This window comes from Macrobrachium rosenbergii, chromosome 41 (genome assembly GCF_040412425.1).
Source record: "Macrobrachium rosenbergii isolate ZJJX-2024 chromosome 41, ASM4041242v1, whole genome shotgun sequence".
Classification (NCBI taxonomy): Eukaryota; Metazoa; Arthropoda; class Malacostraca; order Decapoda; family Palaemonidae; genus Macrobrachium; species Macrobrachium rosenbergii.
This window is the reverse complement of record NC_089781.1, coordinates 15,651,395-15,678,326: the sequence shown is the minus strand read 5'-3', so window position 1 is coordinate 15,678,326 and position 26,932 is coordinate 15,651,395. Positions and strand designations below refer to the sequence as shown.

Sequence of the window (26,932 nt, the reverse complement as noted above, 5' to 3'; positions counted from 1 at the left end):
GTATGATATAAATAATATTCATTTCTAGAAATAAGCTGGTGAAACTGTTCCATGTAAACTACTAAAAAAAAAAACAGCATGTGGCTCAGTTACTCGAATCTAACAGCAAAAATGGCGAACTCTGCCCCCCAAAAATAAATTCTCTATTCCAGGTAAATGATCTTCTGCAATATAAAATTTTCCATCGTACATCACCAAATTTACATAAATTGGGCCAGGAAATGGGGTGTCACAGAAGCTTATTTTCTGACATATTTTAGCATTTGCCGTAAATTTTGACATCATGTAAAAACTTGTGGCAAGATTTAAGTCTCAGTGTTTGAAGCACAGTTGCGAACACGACAAAACTCCAATTTTGCCATTGGTGTTGGCATTTTGATATTAAGTTTGACGTCAAACTGGTCGAAGATGTCAGGTTGACAGGCTGTGTGAGGCCTTTAAAATGAGCTAAGTTATTTTAGGAACTCCGACTTCAGAAGAATTAAGTAAATTTTCTATATAAGTATCTCTGGAAATGAGGATAAAATAGTCGCATCAGTTAATAATTACAGGTACTAAACTATCCTCTACAGCTCCAAGTCGAGAATTCTGCCAGTACAGAGTCAGTGTGAGATGGCTCTTACGTTCTAGATGTATTTATCTCAAGTGTCTTTTGCTTATTGTTCCTGATTTGTTTTCTATGAGGGTTGGCTAATGGACTCATTTTCTGGTTAAGAAGACGTGATAGAAACACTTTCGGTTTCGAAATCTCAACGAAAACGGAGAGCAGATTGTCACAATGTATGTTTACAATACGTAGATTTCTTACTAAGTTGTCCATAGAGGAAGTGCACTTGGAATTTTTTGGCCATTGTTCTCAGAGACGAAATTCTGGTGATGAAAGTCTACGGGGTTTCATGCCACATTTCATTTGACATTACATGACCACCAAACATTTGCCTATGTACGAAATCACAGCCTTAAAAGCGAACGTAAGCAAAGGTTTGTCTCAGTGGTAACTTGACCACACCCACCTTGAACTTCTGTACTTACTGTAGGTTCTCATTGACATTTGAAAGGGTCTATATAACATTCCTCATTAGTGGCATAGAAAAATACATCTGGAAGAGCTCAAGGGGAAGTATATGAGACTTTTCCCATCTCGGCCAATCACCTGTCAGCTTAGAAAACAGCCCTTTGGGTCGACTTCAAAGTTGGTAACCGACTGGCTGTATACCTCCTGCTGAGGGCATTCCCTCCTTCGGGGCACTGCAATGCTGACCCCAAGGAGTCCTTTATTTTCAATTCTTTCCATTTTTGTATCTACAATCTTTCCAGTTTTTATATCTGTTTATAGTATAAACATGAGGGCTTCTGTACTTCAGCTTATGTCTCTTAATGATGAGCAAAAATTCTTACTTTTCTTAAAACTGTTCAGGTTTACAGGTTAATGTTTAATCTTGACAGACACTGCTCTAGTTCTCACTTGTACAAATATCAACATAAGGTAAAATTCCTGACCTAACAACATTGCAAAACATGAACTATTCCAAATTTACGACAAAACACTCTAGAATTAACTTAATAATATAGTGACAAAGGATAATATATCCAAAGCTCTACTCAGGTTTCATACTCTTCTAATCTAAGATACAAATGTCTATTATCACGTACAAATGAATACCTTTAAGTGTGTAGTTTACGTGTGTGTTTAGAGTAGGAATTTAAGCGTAAAAATGGTAAGTGAGGTATTTGATCCCTGTGTCTTGAAGTGGCTAAAATTCCTTAGTGTGTAGTTTAAGTGTGTGTTTTAGAGTAAGAATGTAAGTGTGAAAATGGTTAGTAGGAGTGAGGAGTGTATTTCAAGTGTGTTTCGAGTAAGACAATAAATGTGAAAACAGTACTGTAAGAGTGAGGTACTTAATCCCTGTGTCTGGAAGTACAGTATTGGCAAAAATACCTTGGTTTGTGTGTGTGTGTGTACTTGGGTTCAGTAAAGCAAGTCAAATGTCCATAGAATTCTCTAGTAGAGAATGATGCTTTAAAACTTGAGGTGTTACAAGGCAGCCCAAGAAAGTTATGTTTATTGATTCTTCAGAGAACTTTGGCAAAGCACAAAATGTGTAGAAGTGCTTCAGTAAAACACAGAGAGAGAGAGAGAGAGAGAGAGAGAGAGAGAGAGAGAGAGAGAGAGAGAGAGAGAGAGAGAGAATGAAATCTCTCTATGGCAAAATCATATGGACTTTATTAAAGCATGAGACGTGCAGGGTTTTTGCTCCCAAGTGTTCAGGAGACCAGAACTGCTTCTACAGTGCAAAACGAGTGCAATTCTGGAGCTTCCAAGTTGCGCTGTAAATTTATAAGTGTTTCTATGTAGCAGCTTTAACAGGCGACTGAAGAAATGCCATTGCATCTGTAGTGTGTGATTTCAGTTCATTAAGAGGGAAGCCTAGTCAGAATGGAAAGTTGAGAGGAAGAAGTAAGAACAATATCTTAATTATCTACATGATTTTACAAAAATATCCGGTTTCTGTAGCTAATATCTTTCAGATTTCGGCGAACCCAGGCCACTGTGTCTCCAAATTCAGAGTTCATGAGACCTGGAGTGCAATGTCCACACGGGATACTATATCATAATTAAAGGGACATTGTATATTGATTTAATTTTCTTGATTTTTTGTTGTGCCAAGATATAATACAAGCACTAATTACGTTTTCCAACTAAATAAAGGCTAAGACTTGGTGAGAACTGAGCAAAAAGCTGAAATATAGAAGTCCATGTACAAAAATCAATACAGAATTTGGTATTACAATAATTTTTTCATTATTCACAATCTAAAGTTAGATTTTAACATTAACAGTTAAGTGAATCTCAATGTGATCAAATTACTGCACTCAATAGAAATTGCATGAAATATTAGCACAAAAAACACAAATACTGATTAATACCTTAATCTAAAAAATCACCTTATGTCAAGACACTGTTGCATTTGAAATTCTAAAATCTTCAAAACACTATAACTCAAAAATAATAAAAGGGAATTTCTCGAACTATTTACGTTAACAAAGCCACTCGGATCTAAAACATACCTTGTTAAATTGTAACTACAGACATTTGCTGGACTGATTTCGTTCAAAAGCTGAGAAAGAACTCTTCTGTGAATAGTTCATTCCTGACACCTATTTCTGGAGCAAGTATAGTCATAACAAAAATCCTTGATTGCCAAATATCGTCCCTTTACTTCCTATCCTCAAGTATCTTTCACTTTGCTTTTTAACTACTTTAACCCAAACTTACCTCATATGATTTACACATTTCATGGGAAATCAGTCCCATTTCGAGAAGCTTACAAGATACGTGTAACTCACTTTTCAGGCAAAAAAGATTAAAAATAGTAGTTAAGTAGTAACTCTCCTAACAGCTAAGGAGTCCACTAGGAAATTAATTTCCCTTTCACAGTAAAGGTCTGGAAAATATTCAGTGCTCCAGTGAAAATATCATGACTAGTTCTCCAGGTGATTTTAATCTTCACAAAGTCTATCTATCAAGGTGACATTAAAACGATTAAGCCCTTTTCATAACTGAGAATGCTTATTTATTCACATACCTAAGAGACCACCGTTAACAATATCTAATCTCATTTAAAGTAACACTTTAAATTCGAGTTTACTTAATATTCATCTAACTAAAATTTAATTTTCATAAAAATCCCAATTCTCCTCAATTAACGCACCAATATGACTATCAATTACCTAATTTACCATTGTTGATAGTTCCACATTCCCTTTAAAATAATGCTTAGAATATGAGTTTACTTATTAAATCCATCACATTTCACATGCCACCGTGTCTTGAAATATGTAGAGATAACATGAAAATAATCTTCTTGATAAGATACTCTCCATTAGTTACAATATTAAGTTTCAACTAATGTCAAGCAAGAAGCATTATTTTCATGGCAACCTTTGTACAAAATTCAGTTTTGTTTAATCGCTTGAAAAGAGCGACAAATCCTTTATGACACCAAATTTGAGATATAACTAATAAATTAAATTCTGAAATTTCCCTCCTTTCTTAACAATTCAAATGCTTCAATGCTAAGGGCTATGATAGTTCTCCCGTATTAAATATAGCCATCCAGTAACCTAAGTTTTAAAGTATATAAACACCTACATAATATTCCAGTTACGCAAGACCACAAATCTACTACTAAACTAACCTTAAAGGAACCTAGATATATATCAATAAAGATGCAAACTATGGATGAAGGCTACAAGGAGTACACGAGAAGCTTACTATGAGGGAAGCTAGTTTAAAAATATCTATAGGATTCGTTGAGGAAAAATAACAGAAATTATTGGTGCTTAAGCTGAAAGCATTACCTATTCTATCAAGGTTAATACCTCACAGGTTTTACTCCACACAACTATTCCTAACTATACTGACCAAAGCGAAGATATTCTATAATATCAGCAATACCTATTCACTCTAGCTAATGAACTTATTGTTACTGATAAATATTGAACTCCAGAAAAGTTACTGAAATTGATAGGCATAACCTACTATTATAATCTCACGTAACCTTCGTACTCAGGCAAGTGTGCATTGAACAATGACCTACTGGATACCGCAAATCAAAACTAAGTTGATGAAAAAACTATCCTTAAACATATGCGACTTTTCGATATAAAACAGCTAAAATGTAGCCGTGCCCACCTAATGGCTAATATTACACTGATGAGAAAATTATGATTAATATCATGTAGCCTGAAACATCCTTAACTCCGTGATAGATGATAGTAAACTAGTGATGAAAATTACAAGTAAAAAAAAAAATATGTATCCTGAAATGTACTACGCTCCTTAGTAGCTGATGTTAACACTGCTTACAAGTTCACGTGAAAACTTTGTGTCTTTAAACATAGATGTATTAAACTCATGAGATATTTAAGGAGAGAGAGAGAGAGAGAGAGAGAGAGAGAGAGAGAGAGAGAATTTATCCTGAAACGTACTGATATAGCCTATTACAAACTTGTGAATCTTATGTAAAGAAGAAATTACCCTGAAGCTTGCCACATACCTAATATGAATTTGAAAATTACTTATGTATCCGGATACACTGAACTACTTGTAACCGATATTAAACCATTACTAATTCAAATAAACACAAAACCATATATCCTGTAACATGTAAACTACTTGATGTTAAACAGTTAATAAAAATATACAGAAACCTAGGCACACTAAACAATTCTGAGGTGACAGCTAATTTTACTGGTAAGAAAACATTTTTTATCCACAAACGTACTGAAGTACTTGTCATATGAAACAGAAATCTTATGTAGAAAAACCTATGTATCACGAAGCAAAACTACCACATGACTATTGTTAAAAATGGCAGAAAAAATCACGGGGGAAAGCTACCACATAGCCATTGCTAAAGGTGATAAAGAAAAAATATAAGCCGAAACACTGAGCTAATTTATGACTGATAGAGAAATTCAAATGGAAAATAAATAATATATCCTAAATCACAGTGGACTACCTCATGTAAAAGTGACTCCTGCAGTTCCTATTCAGAAATTATATTAAGGAAAGCTGGGTTTGACTTAGTTTTGGGTCGACAGGCACTATTACAACCCTGATAGAACACGTCAACAATACTTTAACTTTAACCATATCTAACTTTTAAAAGTCAAAAGAGTTCAGATTGTAATATCTCTCTATGAAAATATGATGCTTTCCAGCATTTATGTTAATATAGCCATGTTTTCCACATTTTGGCTCACTGTACATATTTGGTAATTCATAATTGGTATTCGCCTCTTGAATTCCAAGGTGTGACTCGTGTACAAATCTGACAATTCTTCAAACTGTAGTCGCCTCTTGAACTTCAAGGCGAGACCTCAGTCCTTGCAAACTTGTCCAGTTTATATTTGCAGGCATAGACAGTTCCCTGAAGAGATGAGCAAGAAGGTAATGACAACTTATCACGCTTATATCTTTTGGTTTACAACATAGCAATATAAAATATAGATGCTATAACCAGGCCCCAAACATAGTACACATTGTCCCCTTTTGCTAAAAGGGGCACAATCAGGACAAAGTCTCAACAGCAACCCTGTACGAACGTCTGTAGTCTTTTATTAAGGACATCTCTATGAAATGTAACTTTATTTGGTCACAGATACAATAAATATTAACTTAAAATTGGACTGCAAAGCAAATTTTACTGAAGATTAAGGCTTCTTTGTCTAATTCTTAGTTAGCATTACTCATTCTCAAAGTCATATTGCTCAGCTGGATGGCTTCTTGAAGTTGTACAAAATACATGCAAGGCGATTCATGTACCTTAAGCCATCCTTCTTTAGGAGGCTATGACTTAACAAGTTCTTAGGTTTTTTTAATTAAACTCGTTAGTTCTACTTGTAAAGGCTAGCTGCAATCTACATTACATGTAGTTCCGCTGGATTTTTAAAAATGAGTTCTCTAAAGTCACGGTGGTTTTCACGTGTCCGAACCTGGCAGCTGATCACAACTTCATACAAGTATAGCTAAATAAACTTATTTCCCACTGTAGTTCCTTAAATGAATAATTTAGTCTGAGTATTTTTTGCATCTTGATTCAAGGTAAAAATCCCACCTTTCATAAGTTGTCTAGAAAAAAAGAAATGCATTCACCTGTTAAATATTTCAGAAAACCTACACGATCTGAAATGAGATTGTAATGCCCACGAACTCACGACCCTTAGGAAGGAGAATTTTGAATTTCTAACCAAATGACTGAGTGTACCTACGACTGGGAATACCCAAAAACTTTACAAATGAAACAACTCTTCAAATTAGCAACTGATGTAATGTTAATTCGTACTCTTTGAACATTACACACCTAAATTCAAATTCTCTTTTGAATACCTTCAAAGTCTACTTTCCTTTCGGCTCTTGCAGAAATTCTGTGAACGTGGAACCTGTATAATAGATACCACCTTTATTTTTTTTTAGGTGCTTTTACTCAGGGTTTACTGTAGTTTCCTAATTCTCTACTTATTCGTCGAATAACTAGGAACTTTAAGTACTATACTCTATCTGAACACATTCCCTTAAAATGCTAAAACATTATTCTAAATTCTTGAATACTTCATGACCCACCTTTGGTAATCCAGGTTTTGATGGCATAAGCCAGTGGTCTGACTTCTAACCCCCTTCTTGCTAAATGGGAACACTTTTTTTAGCCCTCATTTGGCTCGTCAAACAGGTCCTCTGGCCAGTTTTCGTGTATTGCTTTGTTGAAGATCGACGTCTCCTGCATCATTGCGCTCTTCGGTATCTCAATGTTTTTATATCTCCATAGCTATTGCGGCAACTTAATACTCTGGTGGATCATGCTTAAAACATTAACTTTTCTAAGATCTTGATTGCAACCTCGGTCCACTAATTCTCATTCTTACATGACCTTATTTGTAGACATACCCGAAAGCAGTTTATTAAAGGTGGATTCATAAATATTTCCATAAATTTTCTGCCTTATATCTTCTAGTAGCTTCGGGAGATTACAAACTCCTATGTCATCTTTTCATTTTTGTTCTTGACATGATACAATGCAAGGGTAGCCGGTAACACCTCAATAATTTTTCATTCTTGAGGTGTTGTTACTTAAATGCTAGTATCATATAGGTCAAAATGTTGAGCATCTGGCGTGTTAATAATCTAGTTCTCACTGGCTGTCTTAAAAACAGTATTCTTATGTAAAACGATTTCTATAATCTTGTTTACTTTAGCCTCTTTTTTTCTGTGGCAAATGGTCAATGATATATACAAGTTTCAGTTCCAATTATAGTCTCAATTTGTGGTCTTTCTAACACTCTAATTACTTTTGGACAATTGTATTATTTAGTATCTGGCAAGGCCTAGGCACTTGCAGCTTGGAACATCTTCATTCATGGACACAGCAGCTTAGCACACCTCCAGTCAGGGACAAGGAGTGTTTGCTTGTCTAGAGGAACTGTGGTTTAGGCCTATTAGTTATTTCCCCAGCTAAAGTATTAGCTTACAAACAGAATAATGGCGTGCCAGCTCTACTAATTGCTTATGCTACCCTGGGTCTTACTGTTGCATGTCACAAGGATGCATTCATTATTATACTGGTGCTACCTTGCACTGGGCCCAATCCACAGGTGAGATCCATAGCAGTGGCGATTGTCATTCTTGTGCGGAGAAGGCTGACAAGCCAGTCAGGTGATGGCATGAGGTGCATGCTTGTCCATCCCAAACCTGGGTTCTACAGGTTTTGGAAAGTCCATCTGTGGCTAATGGTCTGGGATCCCAAGGCCCTCTGCTTTTTGTGGATTTATAAACCTCCGGGAATAGTGGCCATCCTACGGGACTCTTATGAGACAATGAAGCATGGAGTCTGTTTGGTATATTCAACCAATAGCTTGCTTTCACCAGCCAGTGACTGTGAGAAGTTGCATTACACTAGTGAAGGGTCCCTACCCATAACACCAATACTCATCTACTCCTGTGGGGTTTGCTCTGCTCGATGGTGGGGGATAGGGTATGTTGGGTGGGCTAGGTGTTGGAGGTCTTTTGGCACTGGGTGTGTGGTGACCAAATTTGAAACAGGGGTTCCCAGGACTGAGACTCGACTGCAGTTTGCCCAATGTCTTGGGTGTACCCCTAGCACAGCAAAGTCACGTACCCATCTTTGAGGTGTTGTGAATCCAGGAGATGCTATTGTGCAGGCAAAAGGTACGTACACAATGAGAGGAGGATTCTCGACTCTGTAAGGTGGCTAAATAACATTCATGATTGGATTAACAAGACTCCTAGTATTCCTGCCAACTATCTAGCAACCATACGGACAGGGAAATAGATCTGCACACAACAGAGGGGAAAGTACACCTTGTTGAGACTGACTGATAATTTCTCTACTTATTAGGTGATTTGCAACAGGAGCATGTCTCCCAAAGTGGGCCATGCAGATGCCAGCCAGACAAGCCTTGGCAAAGGCTGCTTCGGCTCTTGTGGGTGTATGCACCTGACATGATCCTCGTTGAGGCGCTCTTACTTAGCGCTTGAAAGCCTGACACATCTGATTTCTATGGGTCTCATTTATGTGTGATTACAATGGTAATTTGCCATGTCTTTCTTGGTATAATTTTTTTTGTATATGACTGTCATTTTCTTTATCATAAATTAGGTTATTCGCTGTCCTATCCTTGTATGTTTTTCATTCTTTCCCAGCAGGAATAACTTTAGTTACTGTCTTCTTGCTCTGAATTCTTCAATCTTGTAGCATTATGTTCTTTAAATCTTCATGAGAAGTAAATCGTCTTCTGTCGCCTTATGGACCATGAAAATACCAATGAACCTGCAAAGGAAAAAATATCTCTAGAAAACAAAATTTGTCTGAATATGAAATAATGAATTGTAGTCTAAACCTTCCCTTAATGAGTTGATCAAGATATAATTTCCATATACACCTCCTGACATGTATGATATGTGACACTGACTAAAATTGAGAAAAATTCTTGTAAAAGTATATTCTAAAATTAACAAACGTTAATTGCATGCTAGAAGAGGCAGACTGCAATGTTATTTGTAAGGGCTTAGCTCACTGCTACAAATCCAAGAAAATTACCTCCTTTCACAACACAGCATTCTGAGCAAATGACTTTTGAGTACACTGTTACACTTATTGAAAGGGTTAATCACATATAGTTCTAAATACAATTACTATATTGTAGTGTTATGCAAAATCTTATGACTAAAAGCTTTGAAACAAATTAGATTCTTATGAACTGTACATAAGAGTAACATAGACGTTTCCAGTTCTCCAACAAAACACTGCTCTGTTGCAAGCGCATGGCCACATATTGCATTTTTGCATGCCTATTCGTCAACTGCTTCGCAATAGATTGTATTTTATCCAAAATACAAGTAATGAAAATAGAAATTTTAGAATAAAAGTAAAAATAAAAAAAAATAAGACATAGGTTATTGCATTAATTCTTTCATAATTAGTCATTAGACCCACAAATCAAATATTAAGCGCTATATTTTTCATTCGATTAATGTGAGAAAACCAGTAATCAGCTCAAGTGTTGTAAAATCAAAGAACAAACTATTCCCAGCTCATCCATGAAAGCTTGGCGGATTCATGCAACAGATCACTGCATTGTCTTGTGCAATCTCTGAGTTTTATCATGGAGACATTATCATCCAAATCACTACAACTAGACCAGTGAACAAAAAATATCCGCTTATATAGACAGCAGTTACTTTCTGATACATTCCAGGTTAAGCCTTATGCTTCTTTAGCACTGATTCAGTAAAAAAAATGTAATATACAATTTTACCATTCAGGAGTAACAGGCCTCATGATGTTACTGTTGTTAGAAACTCAAAAATCGAAGCTGCTTTGTTGTGGATTAGACGTGACCAGTCAGGTTAAACGCCCGGAGGAAGACCTAAGAAACAGAGATTCATCATTAGTCCAGTGTTAGCTGAATTTAATCCTAACCCTAACAAAGGGACCACGCCTACTGTAGTATTTGTAAGCTAAAAATCTTGACAAGCAATGCAGTAGGTCTATGAAGTGAACTGATAGACCTAGACATAAGTGCCTGTCGTTTAGGGGGCACTCAGGAGCACCACTATGCTTAATTATGAAAGTCTGTTTAAGACTCAGCTTTGTTTTATAATTAAGCTGCATTTGGTGGAGGAGTGAGGTTTGCTGGGTGCACAGTACAGTACACGTGCGAAGCAAAAAATAGCACAGAATAAAATAGCAAAGTTGGATTAGTTCAGGAAGTGGTGTCATTGAAAAAAAAAAATGAACTTTGCTGACGGCTGTGTAGTAATGGGGGAGGGAGGTAATTTTAGGATACAACAAAAGTACTGAAGGTGAATTAATATGGTATATGCCCTTTGGACAACATGCATACGGAGGGAGAGCATTAAGTTTTTGTGATGAAGGGAGCCTTTTAGTATGCGAGGGCTCCACGCCTGGTTTATCAGGCAACGAACGTCAGTAAGGACACCTTCACGAGGAACAACTATTCAATACCTCCATAAACTAGTGGAGATTCTATTAATTTTAGACGAGTACTGTGAACAAACAAGCCGTATAGGCCGAATATCTACATCACTTACATTCAATACAACTCCAACATTCAATATCGAATCAGAAGATGAGTGGAATCGGGTTTATCAGAATATTATTCTGTGCAAATGTTAACTGGAGTCGTTGTGCAAATGTTAACTGGAGTCGACTGTCTTACAGTCAATACAATACTTTTGTACAGACTATTTGTTCAAGAAATTATTTTAAACAATGCAGTTCCCAACCCTAGTCACGTGTTCATAATTTCAACATGACACCTCTAGGGAAAATTTCAAACCTCAATCCCGGGGAAATTTTATTGACCTATTCCTATCTCAAGGTTCGCACATTTATATAAGAACTTTATATAAAACTTGTAATGTCAGTGCTTAAGGCAAGAATGGGCCGTGCATTATTTTACTAAATGCAAACATGTTTGCTCTCGTATCCACTTCTGAGTTATCGACAGATGAATGTTTGTTTAAAGATTATCTAACACAATAAATATAAATTTTACTTACCAATTTCAGTGTCTTACTCCTGTCCTATTTGCTCTCAACCCCAGACATCAGTTTTCCTAATTACTTCAGCTCCTGGTTCTTCCTCCTCGATGTCGTTTTGATATAAACTGAAGTCGTTTCAGTACATCCAGAAAGTCAATTTGATACAACCTAGTTCATTTCCATTCAAGCAATTTTAGAATTAAAACGAATTTCTCCAAACATTTGCGATTTTTTTTATCAAGATCGTCACTAAATTATAGGCACTTGTCCGGAACAGTGACACACTTATCCCCAAATAAATCAAACTACATAATTCAGATATCATGTACGTTTTACAAATAAGCCAGACGCAGAAGTTTTTACTTATTAATATTCATACTTGATTAATTTTAATTCTGCTAATAATTCTAATAATAATAATTTAACCTACCGTGTTGATTTCACTAATCGAAATTTCCTTAATATACTGATTTTGCGATACTGATTTACTAAAAGTACTAAATAACACGCTGAGGCAAATGGTTCCTAAAAACTGGCTAACGACAGCATTTACTCCGAAGTTGAAAGTCGCCCTAAACCTAATTATTTCAAAATTCATTTGTAATAATAGACCACGTAGCAAATTCCGTTTTATTACGGATCATTTCTCATCTCTCTCTCTCTCTCTCTCTCTCTCTCTCTCTCTCTCTCTCTCTCTCTCTCTCTCTCTCTCTGTCAAAAGATTGAGTTTACTGGTTTAGTAAATACTATATATGAATTTAACGTTCTGAAGAGGAAGAGAAATGCTTCGTTACACGCGGCGTAATATCAAGATAGTACGTTTTTTTTCTGTTCTGTTCAATAACTTAATGGATTGACTGAACTGTCGCAAGATCTTGAGTTGTATCGAAGTGTCTTCATGGATGTATTAAAACGACTTGGATCGAAATGACTGTGGACCTTGAAGCGAGCCACTGTGTGTAAAATAATATTTTCTACATTAATTACTTATTAGGGAAAAAAGCTCGATACAAATAATAGTTAAGGATGAAGAGACATTGAAGAGAAACAGGACTATATAGTTCCTTATGTTACACAGTTATGCGGCGATGAAAATCACCGACTGTAGTTTTTCATATTTAAGAACTGAGCTCTTATTAAGTACTGGCTCAAAATGTTTCGCCATGACACTGGACAATAATCATTGTTACCGTCCTCTGGTATTAGGTACGATCTTGAATTTATTTAACGGTCCAGAATCTGTAACAAATTGACAAATTCTACAAGAAAGGTAGGCAGTGACATTTCCTTCATTATATCTAAAATCATTAATATCCAATTTGTCAATATTTAGCAGGGTTTATTTCAGCTACCTAATGTAATGAAGGGATCCTGCGTAGAACATTTCACATTCAAGGAACATCCCTATGATAATAAACATTCGCTCAGCAAATCATTGCCGTTTTCATAAAGTTTTAGGTTTTCCTTTACCTGGACAATCGGGACCGGGATGAAAACGAACAGTTTCAACAACGATAGTTCCCCTTCCTCTGATCTAAACTTGACAGACTAGTTCTGGCCAAGAAATGTACAAACACAAGGCCACATACAATTTAAGTACTTTCTAAAATTGATAATATTTGTAATTTTCAACACTCATCAGTTTCTCCAGCTACTGATGACAATTTCTAACTACACAAACGTCAAAACTCGTCGCCTATACCAAAGCGTTTTTCAAATTAAAATTCAAATCATGCAAGTGCCCCTCCACCCCCTCTAAATTCTTAAAGTTCTGGAAAACTAATATTATTTATTCACAAACTCTAATGAACAAACTTACCCAAGAGATCAGTTACTTTTGAATACGTTTGAATACAGAAACTTATTCATGGCGTACCACTGGCGACAGTGATCATTATCTGTACTTTTACGAAAGACAAAGGCCTTGGTATTAGGCCTATGTCGATTTACGAAGATTTATTTTCCGACTAAACTAATAACCAGTTTAAGACAACTAATAGCCATCTAGATCCTGATAATTTCTGAAAAAACCTCCCAAAAGTACGGATCCCAACACTATCTTAGCTGATGTCCCACAAAAATTTTTGTAGTCAAAATAGGCTAATACAAGTTCCTGTCCCCATGGGCTACGTTCAAACCTCACTGTGTCATCATCGACCTAACTCAAGTTTTCAGTAAAGAGATAATTCAATAACGAAACCCTTTTTTGTCGTTAAATATAGCAAATTAAAATTTCATATTCAGCTTCCACCCCTCCTTTTAAAATGTGAAAAGCTGTACCATTACCTTATCAAATATCTCACATAAGACGTGAAATGCAGTATCACTACCCTATTAACCATCTAACAACCTCTAACGATATATTACTTTGATCCTATTTACCTGAACTGAGCGGAATATGTCGGCGAACTCCGTTCAGAATTCATGCGTTATGCTCAAAATGGTGCGCGCGCGCGAGCATTTGCCAACAATCCTTCACCGTGAGTCCCACAATCAATAGGATTTACTTCGATTAAGAACTGATCTAATATCCATAATGACTTCCGTAATCAGGAAAAGTTGTGCCTTTTGTCAACAGAAGTACTTGGGAATATGGCTGAAATAAAAATGTATGTAACTCAAAAAGCCCCAGTTCACGATTTTTGTTTTTTTCGGATTTAAACTTACAATCTCGCCTTAATAAAAAAATATGTGCTCAACATGTCACAACTGCAGTTACTCATTTATAAGCAAAATGATTAAGGCTAGCGAAAATCAGCATTGTATAACGAACTAAAGTAATGGCAGGGCACCAACTAAGGTTCATTAATTATCCGAGATACTTCGCTAACACATCTCAGTACTTTTGAAAATTGAAACCCTGATTGTTTTCTGCTACCAGCCCATTTCTTCAATAAGAAACTAATTATCTCAAACTGTAAGACTTACAGTCCTTCGTATTCAGGGTCATAAATGTCTCTCAAGTTTTGACTGCCAAGCAATCAAGCCAGCTTAGAAAATAGTTAAAAATACTGGTTAACTATGCATAAACTATTTAAGAACAAATAGGCCTTATAAGCAATTATCATAAGATAAAATTCTCTCTAAAAACCAACCTCATATGATAAAGAATCATGCATAAACTATTCAAGAACAAATAGGCCTTATAAGCAACCATCATATGATAAAATTCTCTCTAAAAACCATTCTTATTCGCAGGCGACTGTCAATGGGAACACCTTTTTGAGGGGTACTGTATTCTGCTCACCTTACCGAACTTACACGTGAAAATATTAGTAATGGCCATTCCTGTTTAATACACGTAAAAATATAAGTAATGGCCATTTCTGTTTAACGATCTATTGTAAAGTTCCACATCATTTTTCACGTTCATTGTTGTACTGCAATAATAACTGCCAAATTTACCTCAGTGCTCATTACTACTAACAAGAAGTAAAAGATCATATAACACAAACACTGTGTTGTCATTTTAAATTGCAACAGAATAAAGGAAATTCTTCATTAATAATGTTAGCTATCACAGGAACTTCAAATCACAGCAAAGATACGGGATTCACTCGATTAAATCACATCCTCCCAAACGGAGGAACACTTATTTAACTGACTTCCGATCACTGTGTAATAAAGGGTGTTAGGTTGAGGGTAAATCAGTATGGTATCTCTAACCTTTAGCCAATATGATGGATACTGAGAGAGAGCAGAAGGTATTGAGAGACTGTGTCAACAACGAGATGCTAGGAGTCTTTAGTAACTATGGTCTCTATACCTCTGGTCTATCAGGCAACGAATGGCAGAAAGGACACCTTCACAAGGAACAACATAATTTGCCTTCAGAAACCTGTTGATTTCCTACTGAGAGCACTTCACTTGATAGCACTTTACCTACCTCACTTTCATAAACGTATTTTTAAACAAATCAGAGGCATAGGATGCATTAATCTGTAAAAAATATATCTAGTACGCCAAACCTACAATTCAGCGTGAAATCTGACTTAGAGCTTGAATGGAACTAGGTTTACAAGCATGCCCCTGACCCTGTAATTACAGTATATATTCAAGATTACACTTCTGGTGAAAAGTTTAGACTTCAGGCCTGCGTAAATTTATTAGTCTATTCCAATCATAAGGTTCATACATTTATATACGAACCATATGTAAAACTTTGTAACGTCAGTGATTATGGAAAAACGATTTAAGCATATTTTACTAAACTGCATTCGTATCGAACCTTGAGTTATTGACAGATTAATGGATATTTTTTTAAGGATTATCAAATCAAGCAAAAACCTTACCGAGTTCAACTGTCGACTTCTGTCCCGTCATGAAGGCTGAACAGCAATCTGCCTCAACGTCAGTTTACATATGTTGATGTTTAAGTGGTTCCTGGTTCCTCCATCTCCGTTGTTTTGGTTCAAACATTAGTCGTTTCAGTATATCCATAAAACCCAGTTCGTTACCATACAAACAGTTTCACCACTAAAACTGATTTCTTCAAATATTTAAGAGTTTTATCATCAAACTGTCATATTTGCTTTATATCTATAGGAAATTAACTGATATATACAAACATTTATCTCTTTCAACTATATCAACTAATTCAGATATATAGTTCGTTTTGCAACTCTCATAAATTAATTGTTAATTTTCTTATTGTTTTTATTACTCAACAACTTCGTCATTCCAATATAATTGCTCTTAACCTACCGTGTTGATTTCGCAAATCTAAATTGCCAAGAATATATTTAATATACCGTACTTAATGAGTTCGCGATACTAATTTACCATAAAAACAAATTCTAAATAGTACAATAAGCCAAAGGTTCTCAAAGATGGACTGACGACGATGCTTATTCCATAGATGAATTCTCACTAACACTGATTATTTCAAAACAACGCATTTGCAATAATAGACCACGTACCAGATTTCGCTTTACTGAGGGACATTTCTTAGTTCTCTCTCTCTCTTAAGGGACTGGGTTTACTAGATAATTAAATTCTCTACCAGGATTAGCGTCAATAATCAGATCTATTACGTTTTTTCTGTTTTATTCAGTAATCGAATGACCTGACTGACCTATCGACAAATACGTGAGTTGTATGGAAGTTTCTTTATGGATATACGGAACGACTTAATTCGAAAAGGCCGTAGCCCTTTAAGTGAAACCACCCCTATAAACAAAAAAATATCTACATTAATTACTTATTAGGGGAAAACGTTCGATACTAATAAGGTTACAAAAGAATTGTACCATTATAATTCCTAAAGTTACATAGCTTTGAGGAAATGAAAACCATTAAATTTCTCTTCAAAACACATGACTGGCATCGTGTAACAAAGCATCACAAATGTTTTAATACATTAAATAATTCCTAGTGTAACTGTTTAGTTATTCTGTTACCAATTTCTGCTATTAAACGCTATTTACCCATTCTAAAAAGGACAGTAAGACAGACAAGTTCTTTTTTGTGCCATTTCCTTCTGAAAATGCTTTTAAAGGCATTTTTAAATTCAGTCCGCCAAAATCTAGCAGCGTTTATTTCGACTACTTCATAAAATGAAATTAAACTGTGTACAAAATTTCACATTCAAATAATAAACCAACGTTAATGACCATACATTTACTCAACTAATCTTTAACATTTTCTTAAGGTATTGCCTTTGCCTTGGCAGTCAAAGCCAGCCTCCCCCGACCAACGGCACCCCACCCCGCCCACCTTTCTCTTGTGATGCAAACTGAATATGCTCAAAAGCCGGGAGACCTCACTCGCGACTCAAAAGATATACGAGTTCTTTTTTTTATCAGAATTTATTCGTAACCAATACTGAAATAGATTCTTGTCTTGTCAGCCAACGCTGGATGGAATTTTATCAAAACTAATGAGCCGCCAACCTGAATACTAAACTACTTTTGACTCCAAAACTATAAAAAAATTTTTGGTAACAAGTTCAATTAGATTTCAGTCCACGTTCCAGTCATTTTAAAGAATAAAAAAAGCATTTAACGTTAGCCCAATCATTTAAAAATGGAAAACATCTTTACAGCACACATGATACATGCTAGAAAGCACTTCAAGTTTCAAGACAAATGTGTGACCAAACCTTCCCTACAAGGACATTACCTCCTCTAACACATCCCATGACTTGATTAACCATCCAATAACCTCGTAAAGTATATCACCTCGATTCAGCTGTGGTATATGTGCCTAAACTGAGCAGAACAGACCCAAGCACTTTGTTAAAAATACTGCGTTTCCTCAGAAATGTTGTGTTATCTATTTGCCAGCCATCCTATATCTTGAATTCCACTACCTATAATATATGCTTTGCTTGGGCTGAAATAATGTGTTACTCCAGTAACAGAATCCTTGGCAGGACTCGGGTCTGTAACTGAATTAAAAACGCTAGCGAGAGTCGCTCTGCACTTGTACTGAATGGCTATTCTACATCTACATGCCCTCATTTTATAGCACCTATTCCTTTCTCAAGTCAGTTTACATTCTCATCTTAGTCAAAATAACGAAAGTGTTTCTTCCAGCATGTCAGATATTTTATCATAGCCCATAGCTCAGGATCTGGTATTCTAATTACAGGCTACGTTTACTAGAACTCTGGCTCGTTCAATCTTGACTTTCTTGTTGTCTGAGAGTTGAGACAGTGTAGATTAGACCACCATTGAGGAGCGCCCTTACGATTCTTCAAATGTCTGCATGCAAGATTTTTTACAGACAAATTAATGCGTACGTCCCTTTCCGTCTTCATACCGCCTCCTGTGGTATGGTGACAGATAAGTACGCCTACAGGTAACAACAGGAAAGGCTCGCACAACACACACCACGCTAGAGTTACTGACGGTCACTGTAAACATATTCGAAGTACAGTTCCTCACCAGTAAACGAAATAACTAAGACTGAGAAAAGTCAGAGTTCTGTATGGAATGCAAGTAATAGGAAGGTATTAACTAGTCTGCATTTACGACTGAGACGTAATGAGAAGAAAGGATTAAATTAATGCTGGAATGCTCTCCGTGTGGTTTTGTGAACAATGACCCTATTATTCCTCTGACCCGTGAGCTTTCGAATAGATAATACAATCTTTTGTATTTGTGGACACAAGTTTTTCAAGCTTCGGCTTCCGTAAACGAGCCTAAAAATGATGGGAGTGTCTGGCTAACGATGCATAAACGATTACCCACACTGTGTTATCCCGCGTCCTTAATGCTAACGCAAAAATTCCACTGAATGCCAGACTTTTAAAGGCCTTATGAGCAGTCAGCTTACGCCAAAACTCCAGCTGTAATCTTTTACGAAATACAGCACGATGAACTACACAGTTTTTGACTGATACAATGAAACCACTAAGATTTAACACTGGCAGATGTTTCCATTCAAAACATCCTATTTCAGCCAAAAACTAGCATTTTAACCCACCGACTACGTATAAGAAATCCAGTCCGCAAAATTACAGTAATTCCCGTAAAAGAGAGAGAGAGAGAGAGAGAGAGAGAGAGAGAGAGAGAGAGAGAGAGAGAGAGAGAGAGAGAGAGACCCCTTACAGACCTTACAGTTCGTTCGGGATGCCCCAGGTCCCTCAGTGTGAGGCACCTTTGATGTCTACCAGAGAATTGCTAACGCATCTTCCGGTATATTTTGCATCTTCCAGTCTTGGGAGAGAGAGAGAGAGAGAGAGAGAGAGAGAGAGAGAGAGAGAGAGAGAGAGTAAAATAATAATAAAGAGCCTATATTTCCCAATTTCGAAGTTGGTTGTAAAATAGGAACACCTGTGAATCGCCGTAGATTAATAAAACACTTGAATTTTCATACATTCTTCTATGACAACGGGCCCCCACCCCCGCCCCTTGGCATACGCACAATAACAGTAATTCACCTGTACCATGGTGTATCATAACGATACTTAAACAATTTACATTTGTACTATCAACAGAAGCAATGGACCTTCCTTTTTAACCATGCATAGCAAAAATACTTAAGAGTTTTTCTTGATAAAAGTTTTGATGCAATAATAAAAGCAAAATGTTTCTGAAAGCTCATTACCAAAAACTATATATAAAACCTCTGATGGCGCCAGCAGTCACGATGTTGTCATTTTGAACTGTCGAGAAATCGAGAGAGTTCTTGCTTAATAATATCAGTTACCGCAGGAGCTTCAGTTCATAGCACAGATGCAAGATTCAGTCGATTACATCACATCATCCCAGACGGAGGATTACTTATTCAATTTACCTTCGACTGCTAGAGCCCTAAATGCAAGGGTTTAATGACCGATTTCAACAATTATATTTCATTACTTGGACACAATCAAACTTGCTGTTAGGTTTAAAATTCCAGAATATTCCTTGTAAATAACTGATATCAGTACTATCAAATTCTTACCAAATATTAAAAGTACGAAGTCACTAAATGCACGTAAATTTTAGAGACAGTTATAAAATTGTAACAATTTCGCTAAGTATTATTGTCGCTCCTCCTAACTTCTTCGTAATCTCTGATTAACAAAAACGGTTTGTTTTCCCACGTTCTCAGGAATTCACCCACCTTGCAGGCACACGTGGACCACAAGTTAATGTGATGATCCCTAAAAAATGCAATTTTCATCTATACCGCCAACACAAACGGTGGATATTCCTTTAAAACTACCCTTATTTATTGAATATATCCTTTTTTCCTGGTAGACGGCTTTGTACAATAATATTCTAATCAACATACTTACAAACCTAATATATGACAAAGATAAGACGTAAAAGTTACATTAACCTTTATTTGCCACGAGTACCCTCAGTAATTATCCCACCGTGATACCGCCGACATCCTGACAACATAAAAACCAAAGACCGTTGTTACCCAGAAACATCTGCGATGCAAATTACAAGAAATAAGTAGGATTTTCGAAAGCTTCGAAGAAATTTAGGCATTAACACTTGTACTTTCACCTCGCCTCGAGCAAGACAGTGACTAACTCACCTGCCCGGCTGGGCCAGAGCCAAGCACTTCCGGTTACCTGTCGAGTCACTTCGAAACTAAGGCGGCGAACTTTGTGGGCAGTTGGACTTCCGTTGATTAATGTCAGAGATTTTAGAAATAATGAATGGAAGCACGAAATGAAACAGAAATGCACACAAGCCCATAAATTGTGTCAAAACGACGTTTAAACTTTTGACAACATAAAAAGTCCTTTGAAAGTCTCAGAGGTTTTAACTAAGAGACAGAGAGAGAGACGAACGTTACATAAATCCTAACCTAATTGCGGGAATCCCGGATTTTTTCGTCAACTCCCCGGCTAATGAAATAACGGGTGGGCGTGGCTGAGACTTCAAGCTGTCAAACTTGCAACCGGCTAGTGAAGACTAAAGGGAAAACTTCCTCTTCATTTCTGATAAAAGAGTCCGTGCTGGACGAATGCAAAAAACGTGCGTTGAACGCGAGGGCTGGTGCACGTTAGATGCCTTTCATCCGCATCCGTCGATCCTACCCACCGAGAAAATGGTGCAAAAATCAACACAAACTATAAGTGCCCTTTTGAGTCTTTGATGGCCATGAAAAGCGCCATAATGTTACTACAAAACCTCAAACTAATCAGTTAAAACTGTCCCGAACCTAGATTAATAGCCATACCCTTCAGTGATAAAGAAATAAAAAGTGGGTTCCACTAAAAGCCCCAGCTCAGCGTCCAGTAGGTCTAAGCAATTTAAGTGTGATCACGGTTGTTCCCCTAATTTACGCAGTACCTTGCAAATTCGTGATGATTATTCCGCAGATTAGTCTAGTCACTTTAGACGCCTTAATTACAGATTGATAGATGAGTTAAGTTACGGATTGGTGATACTGGTTGAGCTAGTACTTAGCTCATAATTACCAAAGTTGCATAAACTGATAAACGGTAAATAAACCTTAATTTTTCGTTGTTTTAAAGACACGGAGGACGACATTTAAGGGCCGTGCCATCTCAAGCCTTGCTATCCGGACTCCATCACTTGAATCTCTTTTTTTTCTCTCAGATAATAATTATAAACTGCAATTATTATACTTTTTAACTTAGAGATTCATAACACAATAAATCGAGATAGTTAGCTCTTTGCCACATTACCTGTGGCCGAAAAGGACTGTCAGAGATCGTCTGTATTGGTTTAAAGAGCCCAGGTGTCCACACCAGGCGTCTTACACCCTGCAGCACCTTAGTATACTTCCGATTAAAGTTCTACCATGGACCTTGAACCATAAAATATGTTCACAAGCCTCAGAATTTTTAAAGAAATTTGGAAATTCGAGTTTGAAAACCGTATATAACAGCCTTTCAATTTCAAAGGACTCACCAGTCTCGAGAAATCTTTAGAAAAGTTCCAAGGTTCTAAATTCCATGGCCACAATATTTCTTTCGACGGACATTTTCTAGATTACCAATGGTTATTCAAACCTCCAGAGCCCACGCAATCAAGATGTAAAGGAAACTAAGTTTAAATGCTTTGTTCTTACCAGTCTTTTCCTACATTCCCTAAGCTCTTGTTTATAAAGCTGTCCTTCCACCTTCGTTTTTAGAACTACACTGAGGTTTCCGACGTCAGAATAGGAATCGCTTTGGCCAATCAGAGGCCTCCACCGTGCACAACGTTTCTGTCAACCTCTTTCATTGATTGAAAGCTTAGGTTTTTGGCAAAGCGTCATCGTAAACGATCTCCCATTGGCTGGTGGAATGAAGACCGATTTTCAGAAAATATTTCTATGGGGACCAATCTCCTTCGATACCTAACATGTATATGATTAGCTTATGAACATGTAAGTATACTCATGAGAATTTAACCTATATACAGTATATATATCTATATATATATACATATATATATATATATATATATATATATATATATATATATATATATATATATATATATATATATATATATATATATATATATACATACACACACATATATATATATATACATAATATATGCATATATATATATATATATATATATATATATATATATATATATATATATATATATATATATATATATATATATATATATATATATATAATTATAATCTGAGAGAGAGAGAGAGAGAGAGATAACTATAGGTCGTGATTGTCACTGTACAGGAGACTGGGTGAGCTTTTATACTTTACGGGCTGCACACATGAGGGAAACTCTGTGTACTGGCACAAGGCCACCTTAACCTTACAAAAACATGATCACAGACACAGACCAAGATTGCAACGGGACCATGTATTATAACAGCATAACAACGTCAATACCACCAAGATGCTAATCTATACTTATGTCAAATTTAGATTCGAAGTCAATGTCAGAAGCAAATTCTTGTTGTACAATAAGAATTTGCTCTCGACATTTACTTCGAATCTAAATTTGACATAAGTGGACATTAGTATCTTCGTGCTGTTGACGTTGTTATGCTATTATAACAATACATAGTCCTCATTTTGGTATAAGGAAGACTGGGGACCCCCAACATCCCATCCCCTTCTCACAGTTTTTTGAAAGATGAATAAAAGAACAGACAATAGGGAAACGTAAGCACTATCCTCTGAGCGTATTCTCAAATAGATGGTTTTTTATATTTTCCTCTTCTCCACAACAGAGAGCAATCCGTATGCAACTGTTTCCAGCAGGAATTCTAAGGCTTATATTCCTTTTCATCTCTTTCTTAGTCGGTATGCTTCCTACGCATGAAATTCATTTGGCGTTCCTATGTTTCCCAAACGTATGAACGAATAGAGAGAGTTGCCACTATAAATATGTTTGGTTTTAGTTCCGTGCTGCATTGCAGCAATATATTTTCCTTTACTCCAATATGCAACATTCTCTAAATTTACATTTGTCACCGGACAAACCAGCCTTCAAATGGAGTTTATATGTAGGTATTATGCCTTTTCAATGTATTCGTGGATGTGGCTTGTGAACATTTATATAATAATTAAAGGTGTAAACAATTTCTATTTTGAGAGAGAGAGAGAGAGAGAGAGAGAGAGAGAGAGAGAGAGAGAGAGAGAGAGAGAGAGAGAGAGAGAGAGAGTTAAAAAAATACTTTTAAAAAAACAATAATTTTTTGCAGATGATTTTTGTTGAATTTGTTGTCGGTTATTTCCTCATGTCTTCATTAACCTGGTTTTTCTTAGTTTCGCATTTAATCCGAAACTTTAATGACCAGAATTTTACCCTTTCTTCTCGTCAATGCAAATCAAGTGAGTCTTCGCTACTTTGTTTCAATTTTCTAGTAATGTTTGAAAGAACTGGGGAGACTTTGCACACCCTCGTCTTAGTCCGTTATTCCCATCGAAGCATCCGGACTTTTCTCAAAGTGTGACGACGGTTCATGTTTCCGTTATTGTTACATAAGGAGGTTTCTTGGCTACTGCCATAATTTTGTTTAATGTTTAAAAAGAGCTACAACATTTGAATTGCGTAAAATGGTAAATGTATTGTAAAAAAATAAATACAGCCACTGTAGAAAACCCTGAGGAAAAATTGCCTTAAGGTACAGTAGAATTATCAAGAAATGTGGTTACAAACAATCGTTTGTCGATTGTTCCCTTAAAATTACTGGCGAGTTGACTCTGATGGATGTTTCTCAGTCAGGTTCGTAGCAGCAACGAGTCAGGTTGAGGGTAGCAGCAAGCCAGTTGGAGTAGCAGCAGCAGGTATCCGTACCTGCGAGTCCTTGCAGCAGTGAGTTTCTAGGACGAGATGATTGCCGCGTCGGCTCTGTCGTGGTCGTCGTGTTTAAAGGACTAAAGGACGAGATGGTTGCCGTGTCGGCTCTGTCGTGGTCGTCGTTTTAGAGGAGGACGTCAGTACGTTTCTTGGAGGACGAGATTATTGCCGTCTCTGTCGTGGTCGTCGGTACTGGAAGGACGTCAGCACTGTGCTTGAGGACGAGATGGTTGTCGTTGTCTCTGTCGGAGTTGTCCTGCAGTGTTCCTGTCAAAGCAGCTTGGGGCTGTTTCGACGGCTCTCGTCTGAGGTTGTTTATGGAACTCTGGCTGTAATGTAACTAGTAGCATGCTGTTTACGTATTTATAATATTGCTTTTCTATTTCATATTATGCTACATTTGATCTATTTGAGGTTTATTATGCTGCCTGTGTATTTTGCTGATGTTTTGCTGCTCAAGTGTTATTGATTTATTAACCTTGTATTGTATTTTGCTGCTGTTAAGTAATTAATTTTGTTAGTAAGGCTAATTTTAAATTAAACCTGACTTATGTACATAGCTTGTAAATAAATTAATTTTAAGGTAACTTTTTCGTTTTGTTCTGCTCCTCCCTCCTTTGTTTGTCACCTCTCGTCAGTCATTACAGCCCAATTGGTTTATTTTAAAGAACCTGTAGATCTCGAGGCGAGATCTTAATATTGCGACCTTAGGCCAGGGTTGGTTCTGTTTGGCTGGCGAGGTGTGGCAGCATTGAGTATTTTGTCTGTAAAAAAAAATTTTATTGAAAATATTTTTTTTTTTGTTAAATGGGGAGGTGTTAGGAACAATCGTTTGTCGATTGTTCCAGTGGATTGTTGCCTTTTTGACGTCTGATGGATGGCGTCCAGACTTCGTCAGTCAAAAGCAACGAGTCAGGTTGAGGGTAGCAGCAAGCCAGTTGGGAGTAAGCAGCAGGTATCCGTACCTGCGAGTCAGGTCTTGGCAGCAGTTTTCTGGAGGACGAGATGATTGCCGCGTCGGCTCTGTCGTGGTCGTCGTGTTTAGAGGAGTCAGTACGTTTCTTGAGGACGAGATGGTTGCCGTGTCGGCTCTGTCGGTCGTCGTGTTTAAGGAGGACGTCAGTACGTTTCTTGGAGGACGAGATTATTGCCGTGTCGGCTCTGTCGTGTCGTCGGTACTGGAGGAGGACGTCAGCACTGTGCTTGAGGACGAGATGGTTGTCGTGTCGACTCTGTCGGAGTTGTCCTGTGTTCCTGTAATTAGCCAACTGTTTCGAAGAGTTCGTCTGATTGTTTATGTAACTCTGGCTGTAATGTAACTAGTAGCATGCTGTTTACGTATTTATAATATTGCTTTTCTAATATTATGCTACTTGTGTTATTTGATCTTTTGAGGTTTATTATGCTGCCTGTGTAAAAGTGTTATTGATTTATTAACTTGAAGTTTAAATTACTTGTATTGTATTTTGCTGCTGTTAAGTAATTAATTTTGTTAGTAAGGCTAATTTTAAATTAAACCTGACTCGACTGTAAATATGTACATAGCTTACTGTAAATAAATTAATTTTAAGGTAACTTTTTCGTTTTGTTCTGCTCCTCCTCCTTTGTTTGTCACCTCTCGTCAGTCATTACAATTTTAAAGAACCTGTAGATCTCGAGAGGCAGATCTTAATAGGTTACAAAAACGGTAAACCACTTTGATGTTTCTACAAACAACCAGAAGCCCTGAGTTTCTATCGTTTGAAACTAAAAAGAAGCAGAGCTCCGTATAATGAACAATGCTTCTTAAGAAACTTCCATAGGGAAACGTAAGACAATGTCTTCTAACAATTCTACACCATCAGATTTGCCTCTTCCTTTGTCTTCGCTTCCCGTAATTGTTATATGGTAGAAAGGATCCCTGAGCTATTGAGGTTTCTCCCTTTTAACAGGGAAAAAAAATCCTCACAATTTTTTTTTTTCCCACAGTAAAATACCTGGTTTTAGTAACATACATTGTTTCAATGGGCACAAGCATTGTTGTATTTAGTGCTAGTTGATGTAATTACCAACAAAGGTAGCATTATTCTAGGTCCCTCTATGCATGCCATAAAACACTTTTTTTTTATTTTTAAAGTAATGTGACCTCATTTCGTTTCTACGTCAGCTTCAAAAGTGACCTAAAAGATATCTCAATCATCAGAATTATTCTTATGTAGGAAGAGCCTATCATAGGATCAATTTCACCATAAGAATAAGCTAAACGGTGTATATATTCTTTACAAAAATACACGCATGGTCACGCATTCACACATAACATCCACCACCCACACACACACCTACCCACTCACACCCATGCACACACAAACAAATTAGGTCAATTTTCAAACAACCGTGCAAACATGTGAAATATAAAATACTACATCCATGTTACAATAACAGGGAACTTGCCTCTTCTACGGCAATATCTCTTCTCTTGAAAGATTCTAAAATAGTTTCCATGCGGTCAGTCTTCTTGAGATGTTTCATGGAAATTCACAGAACATATTGCATTCTCTAATATGAATCTGTCTGCTTCCAGAATCCAGTATCTAACCAGGTATACTAAAAAATATATCATTATTATGATTTTTCTCGTACCCACATCATCAAATTCCTTTGCTCTCCTGCAAAAAAT

General features: G+C 36.6%; 1 long non-coding RNA gene across 1 annotated transcript; it reads right to left on the bottom strand.

Annotated features, from left to right (window-relative positions):
- Positions 1-756: 756 nt before the first annotated feature.
- On the bottom strand, positions 757-22,193 carry LOC136826664 (uncharacterized). The gene is made up of 5 exons (XR_010849681.1): positions 22,076-22,193; positions 15,880-16,756; positions 10,339-10,449; positions 7,130-9,350; positions 757-5,936 (listed from the first exon to the last, which is right to left on the bottom strand). It is a non-coding gene; the product is annotated as an uncharacterized lncRNA (long non-coding RNA).
- Between the last annotated feature and the right edge of the window lie 4,739 nt (positions 22,194-26,932).